The 12,880-nt window shown below is 42.3% G+C and overlaps 1 protein-coding gene across 3 annotated transcripts in view; it reads right to left on the reverse strand.

The window, feature by feature from the left end:
* LOC106570849 (uncharacterized) overlaps positions 1–10,010 on the reverse strand; it is a 50,055-nt gene extending 40,045 nt beyond the window's left edge. For 2 of the 3 annotated variants that reach the window (XM_014143418.3, XM_014143417.3), the window contains exon 1: positions 9,371–10,010. The gene's annotated coding sequence lies outside the window, so the exon portion shown is untranslated. Of the gene's footprint in view, positions 1–8,611; positions 8,874–9,370 lie in introns of those variants that run through there. The other variant, XM_014143419.3, reaches the window with a different exon arrangement.
* Between the last annotated feature and the right edge of the window lie 2,870 nt (positions 10,011–12,880).

Raw genomic sequence — 12,880 nt, forward strand, 5'->3', positions numbered from 1 at the left:
CATACCGACCAGGAAGGAGACACATTGTCTCTTAGAGATTAACGTACTTTGTTGTGAAAAGAGCAAATCAATCCCAGAACAACAGCAAAGGACCTTGTGAAGATGCTGAAAGAAACAGGTACAAAAGTATCTATATCCACAGTAAAACGAGTCCTATATCGACATAACCTGAAAGGCCGCTCAGCAAGGAAGAAGCCACTGCTCCAAAACCGGCATGTAAAAGCCAGACTACGGTTTGCAACTGCACATGGGGACAAAGATCGTACTTTTTGGAGAAATGTCCTCTGGTCTGATGAAACAAAAATAGAACTGTTTGGCCATAATGACCATTGTTATGTTTGGAAGAAAAAGGGGGAGGCTTGCAAGCCGAAGAACACCATCCCAACCGTGAAGCACGGGGGTGGCAGCATCATGTTGTGGGGGTGCTTTGCTGCAGGAGGGACTGGTGCACTTCACAAAATAGATGGCGTCATGAGGCAGGAAAATTATGTGGATATATTGAATAAACATCAAGACATCAGTCAGGAAGTTAAAGTTTGGTTGCAAATGGGTCTTCCAAATGGACAATGACCCCAAGCATACTTCCAAAGTTGTGGCAAATGGCTTAAGGACAACAAAGTCAAGGTATTGGAGTGGCCATCACAAAGGCCTGAACTCAATCCTATGGAACATTTTTGGGCAGAACTGAAAAAGTGTGTGCAAGCAAGGAGGCCTACAAACCTGACACAGTTACACCAGCTCTGTCAGAAGGAATGGGCCAAATTTCACCCAACTTATTGTGGGAAGCTTGTGGAAGGCTACCCGAAACGTTTGACCCAAGTTAAACAATTGAAAGGCAATGCTACCAAATACTAATTGAGTGTATGTAAACTTCTAACCCTCTGGGAATATGATAAAATTAAATAAAAGCTGAAATAAATAATTCTCTCTACTATTATTCTGACATTTCACATTTTTTAAATAAAGTGGTGATCCTAACTGACCTAAGACAGGGCATTTTTACTAGGATGAAATGTCAGGAACTGTGAAAAACTGAGTTTAAATGTATTTGGCTAAGGTGTATGTAAACTTCCGACTTCAACTGTATGCATGTGTGTAGAGGAAGGAACGTGCTGAATTAATAGTAGCTTGCAAAACAGAGGCTGTAAGTTCTTGAAACTGCTTGCTAGGCTGTTATGTGTACATAGAAAGGAAGTGATGGTGTGTGTGTCTTATAGAACAAAATAAGCTTCTTCTAAATATAGTAGAGTAGGAAGGGGGAAAGAAAAAGGGTGCGAGAGAGAGAGAGAGAGAAAGTGTGTGAAAGAGAGAGAGAAAGAAAGAGAGCAGAAGAGAGAAAGAAAAAGAGGGGAAGAGAGCACAACAGATACCAAACAGCGAGGAGAGAGAGAACAACAAGGGCTTCTGTTTCCAGTAGAGGTTCAAGTGGGTCATCTTGTCTGCTCAAAAAAGCACCAGAAAGGGGACTTCAACACCCACCATCTCAGATTGTTCTAAAACGGTTTCTGTCGTTAGAAACAGAAGATTAGCATTTCTGAAACATTATTTTGTTGAAATATAATTTGATCTCTGAGAAATTAAGCGAATTGATTGCACCCACATTGGCCATTTTAATTGAAGGGATTCATATAATCTTCAACCTCCGATTTGGACCATCATTCTTTTCTAATAATGTGTAAGACATGAGGTATCCAATAAAATGATCAATAGCCACCCCCGGACCCCCCCAACAACCAGTATACGTTGTCAGTTCTCTATGTCTGACAAATAGTATGGAGTATTTCTTCTTCATACTATGTAATGTATTCCCTATGAATCTGGCAATGGTTTTTACCACCTTGTTCAGAGAAATTTCCCATTTAAGTCAAATGAATGATTTACCATAAATAAGTGTTAAAGTATAAGATTTTGCCCACTAGATGCCACTGTTCCTGCTACTGCCGCACCCTTTAATCCATTTTGCTGGACTCTTGTGTTTATTAAATGGATCACAACATTTTCTTTGCAACTTTGGGTAGAAAACCAATAGCTTTTGCCCATGACAAAATACATTTTGTGGTCATCCTCACAATTCAAGCCAGTCCATGAAAGCACTTCAGTTTGTCCAGGAAACAGCCCCTGTGTTTGGGATTTATTCCCTTCAAAAAAGGTCTGGATTAGACCATTCCTGGTGAACAAGCAAACTATTAGCCTACAGCAGTTCTAATGGTTCCAAGGTTATGGGCTCCAATGGAGGCTTCAGAATGTAATCACACCCTTTGACTTTTTTCACATTTCGTTGTGTTACAAAGTGTGATTAAAATGGATTTAATTGTCTTGTTTTTCAAAGACCTACACTATATACTCTAATGTCAAAGTGGAAGAAAAATGCAAAAAACATTTATTATTATTATTATTATTATTATTATTAGAAAATAAAACACATATTTTTGATTATATAAGTATTCAACCCCCTGACTCAATACATCTTAGAATCACCGTTGGCAGTGATTACAGCTGTGAGTCTTTCTGGGTAAGTCTAAGAGCTTTGCAAACCTGGATTATACAGTACAATATTTGCCCAGTATTCATTTTAAAATTCTTCAAGCTCTGTCAAATTGGTTGTTGATCATTGCTAGAGAGCCATTATTAATAACTTCACCATGCTAAAAGGGATTTTCAATGTCTATACTAATAGGTGTCCTTTGCGAGGCATTGGAAAGACTCCCCTGGTTTTTGCGGATGAATCTGTGCTTGAAATTCACTGCTCGATTGAGGGGCCTTACAGATACTTGTATGTGTGGGGTAGAGAGATGGGGTAGTCATTGTTAAAAATCCTGTTAAACACTATTATTGCACACTGAGTGAGTCCATGAAACTTATCTGACATGTTAAGCACATTTTTACTCCTGAAGCTATTTAGGCTTGCCATAACAAAGGGATTGAATACTTATTGACTCAATACAATTTCCGCTTTTCATTTTTTATTAATTTGTTAACATTTGGAAAAATACTTGAACATTATCGGGAATTGTGTGTAGGCCAGTGAAACAAAATCTAAATGTAATCCATTTTAAACTCAGGCTGTAACACAACAAAATGTGGAAAAAGTCAAGGGGTGTGAATACTTTCTGAAGGCACTGTAGTGTTTTATAATGGTAATGGGTTGGGTTTAATAGTACATTTCACTAATCACACTACATATGGATATGATTTCTAATCATTTTATGACTGCCATGCAATGGTTTATCATTGGATGATTTATTAGAGTTATCATAACCTTTTAAAAAGTTTTGGGATTGTAGGAAAAGTCTTCATATGAGAATTGTACCAAATGAAATCAAATTTTATTGGTCACATACACATGGTTAGCAGATGTTAATGCGTGTGCTGCGAAATGCTTGTAGGGATAGCCCTCTCAGAGAGCTGCCATTTGTTGGACTATTCCAGGAGAGTTGGGTTGAAGCATTAGGTTGGGATTGGTGTGGGTTGTCTTTGGGTGGCTTATTACCATTTAATTGGATTCCTCATGTCTTACTCAACGGTAGGAAGAAGTTTGGTCCAAATCGGATGTTGGGTAGTATATTTATTGAATATTAAGTGAACCTTAAAAATTAAAATGGCCTATTTGGGTGCCAATCAACTAGCTTAATTTCTCAGAGATCAAATCACATTTTAACAAAATTATTTTTTCAGGAATGGTAATCTTATCCGTTTCTAATGATGGTGGGTGTTATGGCTGAAATAACATGGAACTTGTTTGGTTTTATTTGTGGACTCAAATCAAATGTTATTGGTCACATACACATGGTTAGCAGATGTTAATGCGAGTGTAGCGAAATGCTTGTGCTTCTAGTTCCGACAGTATAGCAATATCTAACATGTAATCTAACAACAACTACCTAATACACACAGATCTAAGGGATGGAATAACAATATATACATATAAATATATGGATGAGCGATGCCCGAGCGGCATAGGCAGGATGCACTAGATGGTATGAAATACAGTATATACATATGAGATGAGTAATGTAAGATATGTAAACATTATTAAAGTGGCCAATGATTTTGAGTCTGTATGTAGGCAGCAGCCTCTCTGTGTCAGTGATGGCTGTTTAACAGTCTGATGAACTTGAGATGGAAGCTGTTTTTCAGTCTCTCGGTCCCAGCTTTGATGCACCTGTACTGACCTCGCCTTCTGGATGGTAGCGGTGTGAACAGGCAGTGGCTCGGGTGGTTGTCATTGATTATCTTTTTGGCCTTCCTGTGACATTGGGTGCTGTAGGTATCCTGGAGGGCAGGTAGTTTGCCCCCCGGTGATGTGTTGTGTAGACCACACCACGCTCTGGAGAGCCTTGCGGTTGTGGGCGGTGCAGTTGCCGTACCAGGCGGTGATGCAGCCCGGCAGGATGCTCTAAATTGTGCATCTGTAAAATTTTAGGTGACAAGACAAATTTCTTCAGGCTCCAGAGGTTGAAGAGGCACACTGTCTGTGTGGGTAGACCATTTCAGTTTGTCCGTGATGTGTACGCCGAGGAACTTAAAACTTTCCACCTTCTCCACTACTGTCCCGTCGATGTGGATAGGGGGGGTGCACCCTCTGCTGTTTCCTGAAGTCCACGATCATCTCCTTTGTTTTATTGACGTTGTGTGAGAGGTTGTTTTCCTGACACCACATTCCGAGTGCCCTCACCTCCTCCCTATAGGTTGTCTCGTCGTTGTTGGTAATCAAGCCCACTACTGTTGGCGTCTGCATACTTGATGATTGAGTTGATGGTGTGCATGGCCACGCAGTCATGGGGGAACAGGGAGTACAGGAGGGGGCTGAGCACGCACCCTTGTGGGGCCCCAGTGTTGAGGATCAGCAAAGTGGAGATGTTGTTTCCTACCTTCACCACCTGGGGACGGCCCGTCAGAAAGTCCAGGACCCAATTGCACAGGGTGGGGTTGAGACCCAGGACCTCCAACTTGATGATGAGCTTGGAGGGTACTATGGTGTTGAATGCTGAGCTGTAGTCAATGAACAGCATTCTTACATAGGTATTCCTCTTGTCCAGATGGGATAGGGCAGTGTGCAGTGTGATGGCGATCGCATCGTCTGTGGAACTATTGGGGCGTTATGCAAATTGAAGTGGGTCTAGGGTGGCAGGTAAGGTGGAGGTGCTATGATCCTTGACTAGTCTCTCAAATCACTTCATGATGACAGAAGTGAGCGTTACGGGGCGATAGTCATTTAGTTCAGTTATCTTTGCCTTCTTGGGTACAGGAACAATGGTGGCCATGGATTCAGGCCTCACTTGCCAAACAGATCTTATATTCAATATAAAAAAAAAATATTCAAAAGTAATTATTTCACCTCAGCTGAGCAATGATGCAAACTATAGAAGAGGAGCTTTTGTATCACAGTAGAGAAGGCAGGAGGCCACCCCCTGTTTACCACACACACACACACACACACACACACACAGAGCACTGCCCCTTTAAGAGCCCTTGTTCACATCAATATAGGAAAACAGGGGGTGGCCTCCTCCCTCAAGGCCCTCCCTTGTTCAAGGGTGTCTGAGTACAGCTGAACAGAACGAAGCATAGAACATCCTGTTCGCACACAAAACACACTGGCACCTCCACATTACACAAAAAATACACACACATACACTCGTCTATACAGAGACACACTCTTGGCTCAAACACATACACTCCCAAAACAGCCTTTAACTATTTGTGAATGTAGGTGTGTGTGTGTGTGTGTGTGAATGTGTGTGTGTGAATGTGTGTGTCACTGCCGTCTTAAGCAATGGAGTCTTGGTGACAGGCTCCTCCAGCTCACAGGATGGAATGTCCTGGAAAAATATGTGGCCTATTCATGGAGCGATGCAAATAAGCTCCTCCCCCCCTCTCTCTCGCTAAAATCGACAAGCCCCCAGGATGAGTGTGTGGTTAAATCTTTATGTTCACCTTAGTTCTTATTTTATCTGTTGGTGGGTGATGTGTGTGTTCACGTGTGTGTGTGTGTGCATGCATGCAGTTATTATGTATGGTGTGTGTGTGTGTGTGTGTGTCTGTCAAGGTCCAAGCCTGAGGGATGGAGAGAGAGAGTGCTTTGCTAACGACTGGCTTATAAACTAAGCCTAGCGCTGTGGGATAAGTACACACAGAGTAAAAACATACTATACAGGCTCTATTCATACACAGGCTCCATACGGGCTCTACTCTATTCATACACAGGCTCTATACGGGCTCTATTTGTACACAGGCTCTACTTGTACACAGGCTCCACATGGGCTCCATTCATACACAGGCTCTATTCGTACACAGGCTCTTTACTTGCTCTACACGGGCTCTATTCGTTCACAGGCTCTATTTCTACACAGGCTCTATACAGGCCCCACATGGGCTCTATTTGTAAACGGGTTCTACACGGGCTCTACAAGGGCACTATACAGACGCTACATGGGCTCTATTCGTACACGGGCTCTATATGAGCTCTACTCGTACACAGGCTCTATACGGGCTCTACACGGGTGCCACATGGGCTCTATTTGTAAACGGGCTCTACATGGGCTCTACATGGGCTCTATATGGGCTCTACTTGTAAATGGCCTCTACATGGGCTCTATTCATACACAGGCTCAATACAAGCTCCACACGGGCTTTATTCGTACACAGGCTCTATACGGGCTCTATTTGTACACGGGCTCTATACAGGCTCTAGTCGTACGGGCTCCATATGGGCTCTATTTGTAAATGGGCTCTACATGGGATCTATTCGTACACGGGTTCTATTTGCACATGGGCTCTATACAAGCTCTATTCATACACAGGCTCTATCCGGGCTCCACACGGGCTTTATTCATACACAGGCTCTATACGTGCCCTACACGGGCTCTATTCGTACACAGGCTCTATACGGGCTCCATTCGTACACGGGCTCTATTCGTACATGGGCTCTACACGGGCTCCACACAGGCTCCATTCATACACGGGCACTATACAGGCTCTACACGGGCTCCACACGGGCTCTACTCGTACACAGTCTCTATTCGTACATGGGCTCTACACGGGCTCCACACAGGCTCCATACGGGCTCTATTCATACACGGGCACTATACAGGCTCTACACGGGCTCTATATGGGCTCCACACGGGCTCTACTCGTACACAGTCTCTATTCGTACATGGGCTCTATTCATACACAGGCTCTACATGGGCTCTATTCATACACAGGCTCTACACAGTTATTTTGTTAGGATCTGAGTCTGTCTGACAGTTGAAGGGTTTGGTTTGGCAGAGGCCTTGGTATGTTAATGAACACAGAACACAGAGAGAGAGGACTGAGGAGTGTGTGTGTGTGTGTGTGTGTGCGTGTTTACAGTGTGTCCTCTCAGCTGATGTGTTGTTGAGTCAAAGCAAACAGCGTGTCTGAACCAGCCTGTGGAGAGTTTAACTTTGTTTGTGGCTGATTGAAACACACACACACACTCCTAAGGTTAGAGAGAACATAACGTTTGTTGTTGATGATTAGATTTGGATGTTTGCAAACTCCATCATTATGACGATGTGGCCTGTGACAATGTGCTTCTTGAAAGTCCACTATCTTTAAAACTTGACTGCTGATCAATGCTCATAGTAGTTTGACCTAGATAGTTTGTGTGTATGCATTGATATGTAGGCTACGTGTGGCTTTAAAAAAATATTTTTTGAAATAATGGCTGTTCTTGGGCACGACACAATACCATTGATGTTTATGTAGTCTGTCCGCAAAGAGATTGCAAATGTGGTTTAATTCTCTCGATGATCCCGACCCAGGCTACACGTGTTGTAGAGCAGCAAAGTGCTTTATTTGACGTATTTAGTTTACTCACACACACGCACGCACAGACACACACAGACACACACACACACACACACACATACACACAGACACTTGACTGTCTGTGAAACATTGATTTCAATCTGTCACACATGAATCAATGCATTGAACAGTGCAGTCACTTCTAATACATACACCCTTAAATAATCATAATTTGTCCTCTGAGGGGTCTCACCAGGTCACTAGTAGAGAAGAATACATCATAATTATCATTTGTATAATCCTCTGTCAGGTCCCACTAGTAGAGAAGACTACATCATATAAACCTTCACACTGAAGATGTCCAGAGCAGAGCTGTGGACAAGCTTGTTTAGAACGGCCTGTAGGTCTGTCTGTAGGGGGTTTGTATGTATGCATGCGTGTATGTGTGTGCACATGTAATATGTTTGCAAATGAAATGTTATCTTGCCCTGCTTGTGAAGACAAAGGGAATATCCCTGCAGCACTGCACAATCAAACCAGACATTACATATCAATGAATGAGCTGATCCCCCCCCCCACACACACACACACACACACACACATCACTTCTTATCACAGTAACAAAGGTTACTAGCTTGCTGCATGAATGTGTGCAACATAGCAGCAGCAATAACCGTAAGATTGCAGGTTCAGGTCAGTATTGGTCCACAGCTGCTGTCTATCTCCCGTTGCAGATGATAGCCTCTCTCCAACGCAATCCCATCTATCTAACAGCAGCAGCTCCCCTTACAGAACAATGAAACCTGGCTAGTGCTTTGGATGGCGGGGTTCCCCTTACCTCTCTTTGACGATTAGTTACAGCGATATTATTCACGGTTATTCGACCTCCATGATATCGTCATCAACTCAGATTTATAGCATGTGTGTGGTGGTGGGGGTGAGTTCCACTCCCCTCCTTCGCTCATATAGGATTAGGCTACGACCTACAGACAGCACAGTACAGTACAGTACCAAGCGTAATGCATTGCATCTGTATGTAGTTAAGGGAAGGCACGCATGCATTGCAGACTGTGTGCATTAAACACACACGCCCGTTTATAATGGCAAGTCAGGAGACTTCATCTCCTTGTCCTTATTCTGCACACGCACGCACCCCCGGCGCGCACATACATTTTTCTTGTGAAGAATGAGGATGGCAAACAAAGCGGAGGAACGCCCCCTACGAAGACACACAGTAGTTTACTTCTGTGTGTGTGTGTGTGTGTGTGTGTGTGTGTCATGACAATGTCATCTGGGCTAGGCTGAATTTTCAAAATGCCGAAGAAAAATGATTCAATACGACAACACTCTAAACTACCATGTAGCCAGCTGCCTAAGTAAGATTGAGGTCTTGCATCATTTGTATGTTTTTCACAAAGACCATTGTGCACATGTATAACCCTGAAATGCACATTTAGTTGTTATAACGTCATTACAATAGTACAATAGTATTGACACCGTGTTTTTACACGAGAAATCCAAACTATAAGCAGTAAATCAGCCTTTAGCTAGCTTACAGAACAGAATTCAGTGACCATGGAAAAGCTTTGTTACTCACCAGAGCAGTAACTATCAGCTACATGAAGGGGACGACAGGCTTGACACATAAAGGGTTAACTAGACATTTCCTTCATCTCAGAAGCGGAGTTGAACTTTTTTCCCTTTTATCTTTGCTTCAGGACAGCCCTGTCCGATTTCACATCAAGTGTCTCTTTTTTTTTTACATTCAAAGATCAATCGGATTGCTATCAAAACCAACGTTAGCTATCTTCGAAGAGAAGTTGATTGCATCGTTGATCATCGAATTTTTCCGTCTCGTCTTGTCGTCTCTCCTCTCCTCTCTGACCACATAGCTAGGCTAGCTCCTTTGCTTGCTGGCTATTTTGCATTTATCTGCTTTTCTGCGCTTTAGCTGTTTTCGCCCTCGCCCATGAAATAGCTCAGTTTCCCTTTAAACAGGTCGTCACTAGCTACCACAGCCACAAAGTCATAACCTCTGCCTATTTATACAATTTATCTTCTTAAAATCTGATTTTAAACCCTAACATCAACCCTAACCTTAACCGCACTACTGACCTTATGCCTAACCATAACCTTAAATGAATACCAAAAAAGCAAATTGTTTTTTTTTCTTCTCATGAATTTTCACGATATTCCCAATTTGACTTTGTCGCTGTGGTAACTACTGAAAACACTTTAAACAACGATGTTTCCGGGGTTTGCTGAAAAATAAATAGAGGTGGAGTTTACGGCCAGCTGGGCACCTGTCATTTAAGCGATTGGTCAATTGGACTTCCACGAACCAACCAGAGTTCGCTCATTTTTGATTTAACAAATATATTCAAATATCTCGGAAGATCATTAGTTTAGGCGTTTGTGACGTTTCGCTAAGACACGCCCAGTACACGTGTTATTTGTCCCCACCGCTTCTCCTCCAGAGGTGCATTCAGTTCGCTTAAACGTTTGCTATGTTGCGAAACGGTTTGTACTGAACGACACGTTTCCCAAAAAAACGTTATTCTATGTTCTTGAACAGATCAGTATAGACTTTGAGGTACGTTTGCTCCCGTTTGGTGGGTGTGGCGAGGTGTGGCTTGAAGGAATGCGTGACGTGTTCAATGGGCAGTGGGTTAGCCAACCCACAAACCAACCAACCCACAAACCAACACTTCCCCCGTTTTTCAACTGCTCGTTCAATACAGTACCGTTTCCGTTCAACTGATTGTACCGGAACATAAAAAACGTACTGAACACAGCCCAGGTTGCAGAACGCAAACAAGAGACGAATGGAGCTGAAGTCTCTACAATTAGAGGCCCACATGAATCCAATCCCTTCACAAAAGCAACTTTAAATCTCACAAATCCTTGAACATAATGGTCATGAAACAACTAACCATTATAGAATTGACATTTATGATAGCCTTCTAATGGTTACTGAAGCTGTCAATGACTAGACAGACAGCTGATGACGACATAGTTCTACTGCGACTGCACTATAAGCTTTAATCCTGTCTGTTTTCAACAGCGATTTCTACATAGCCATGTTCTCATTCAGCTAGAATACAGGAGATAGGAGGGTTCGGGAACCATAAAAATACAGAAGCTAGGAGGGTTCAAGAAGGTCGTCACTAGTTACCACTGCCACAAAGTCATAATCCCACCCACCCATTTCTTCAATTTATCTTCCTCTTATGGACTCTTTTTTTTCCTCCATTTTAAAATTACATACCCAAATCTACCTGCCTGTAGCTCAGGACCTGAAGCAAGGATATGCATATTCTTGATACCATTTGAAAGGAAACACTTTGAAGTTTGAGTAAATGTAAAATTAATGAAGGAGAATATAACACATTAGATCAGGTAAAATATAATACAAAGGAAAAAAACATGCTTTTTTAAATCATCTTTGAAACGCAAGGCCACAATGTATTATTCCAGTTTAGGCGCAATATATATCTTGACCACTAGATGGCAGCAGTGTACGTGCAAAGTTTTAGACTGATCCAATGAACCATTGTATTTCTGTTAAAAATGTTGTATCATGTCTACCTAAATGTGCCTAATTGGTTCATTGATACATTATCAAGTTCATAACTGTGCACTCTCCTGAAACAACAGCATTATATTCTTTCACGGTAATAGCTATTGTAAATTGGACAGTGCAGTTAGATTAACAAGAATTTAAGCTATGTAACATAAGTTAATCGTACTGTCCTTGTGTTGTGTTTTGTTCAAAGAAATCACCCCAGCCAGTGGTCCCAGTTGAGCATTATTTATTATCTGTAGTTAAATAGGAAACAGCATGTTAGTTGTGCAGGGTTTAATGGTGTTGATGGCTGTCGATAGTAAAATCTGTAGCATGAAAACAACTCTGTTAACAGTGAGCTTATGTGACCATTACATCGGTGAATGCTAGCTAACACACTTATATACTGTACAGCAATCATATACCAAAGCACATCCCAGAAAGCCCCTCAATTCCTAACAGGTACCATATACCCTCACATGTATGAATCAGGAATGTACAGAAAACTTAAACACATTGTAAAATATAAAAATAGAATACAGTATTCAGAATGTGACCTACCCCTTATATCACATTTTCATACTGGGGAGACCTGACGTTCGCCATCTTCCCCTATCTGCAAGCGGGGCCAATAACACACCTTATTGTCATTGGAATTGAACCAACCAATAAGAATGATTGAACATTAAATACATATTTCTTTAAAGGCAAGTGGAAACATAACCAACCCTGTTACATTCTCCCCTGTTGATTTACATTTGTATACTATAAAGAAACAATCTAAATAAAAACAAAATGAGGTATGCAATACATATGTCACCAAAGACTACTCTCTGAAGAGAATTAGGGGAATTTAAATACCCCGTAGGAAAACATGCCTGTTACATGGTCAGTACTCTCGGTGACAATAAGAACCTCAGACAGAAAAACCTTGGCCTACTTGACCTTTGACCCATTACCTCCATGGGGCCTCTTAAAAGTGAAACCCCCCAAAAAATGGGCTAAAGGCCTGGAAATCTACAGGCCAAATTGGATTCTAATCCTACACCCACACAGGTATTCTAACGAACTCCGTATGAAAAACCCTCTGTGTTTGCATAGTCTCTATGAGTCTCACTGGGCGTTTCCTAACCCGACCAGCCCCTGACCTGACAGGCCTAACGGAGTTATCATTACGGCTAACCTGTTCAACTACAACCACCATTGGTGGGTCACTGTCCACAGTCGGTGGATAGTCAAGGTTAAGGGTTCTGTGACTGTTGCTGGAGCTTGTGCTACTAGCTGCATCTGCAGAATGCCTTTCTTCTTCAGAGGGTTCGGACATTTCTTCTCCAAAGGTTAGCTCTGACACGCTTGTGCCACCAGTGGCACCCTCAGAATGTGGTGAGTTCTGAGGGTCCCTCACCAGTGGCCCATCTTCCAGCACATCTGGGGTCTCTTCTTCAGATGGCCCTGACTGTGTTTCCCCCGGAGGTCTGCTCTGATACCCACACACTAGTCCTCTCATCCATGTCTGGTATATCATTCATGGATGAGGCCTCC

Source organism: Salmo salar, chromosome 15 (assembly GCF_965601325.2).
Source record: "Salmo salar chromosome 15, fSalSal1, whole genome shotgun sequence".
Classification (NCBI taxonomy): domain Eukaryota; kingdom Metazoa; phylum Chordata; class Actinopteri; order Salmoniformes; family Salmonidae; genus Salmo; species Salmo salar.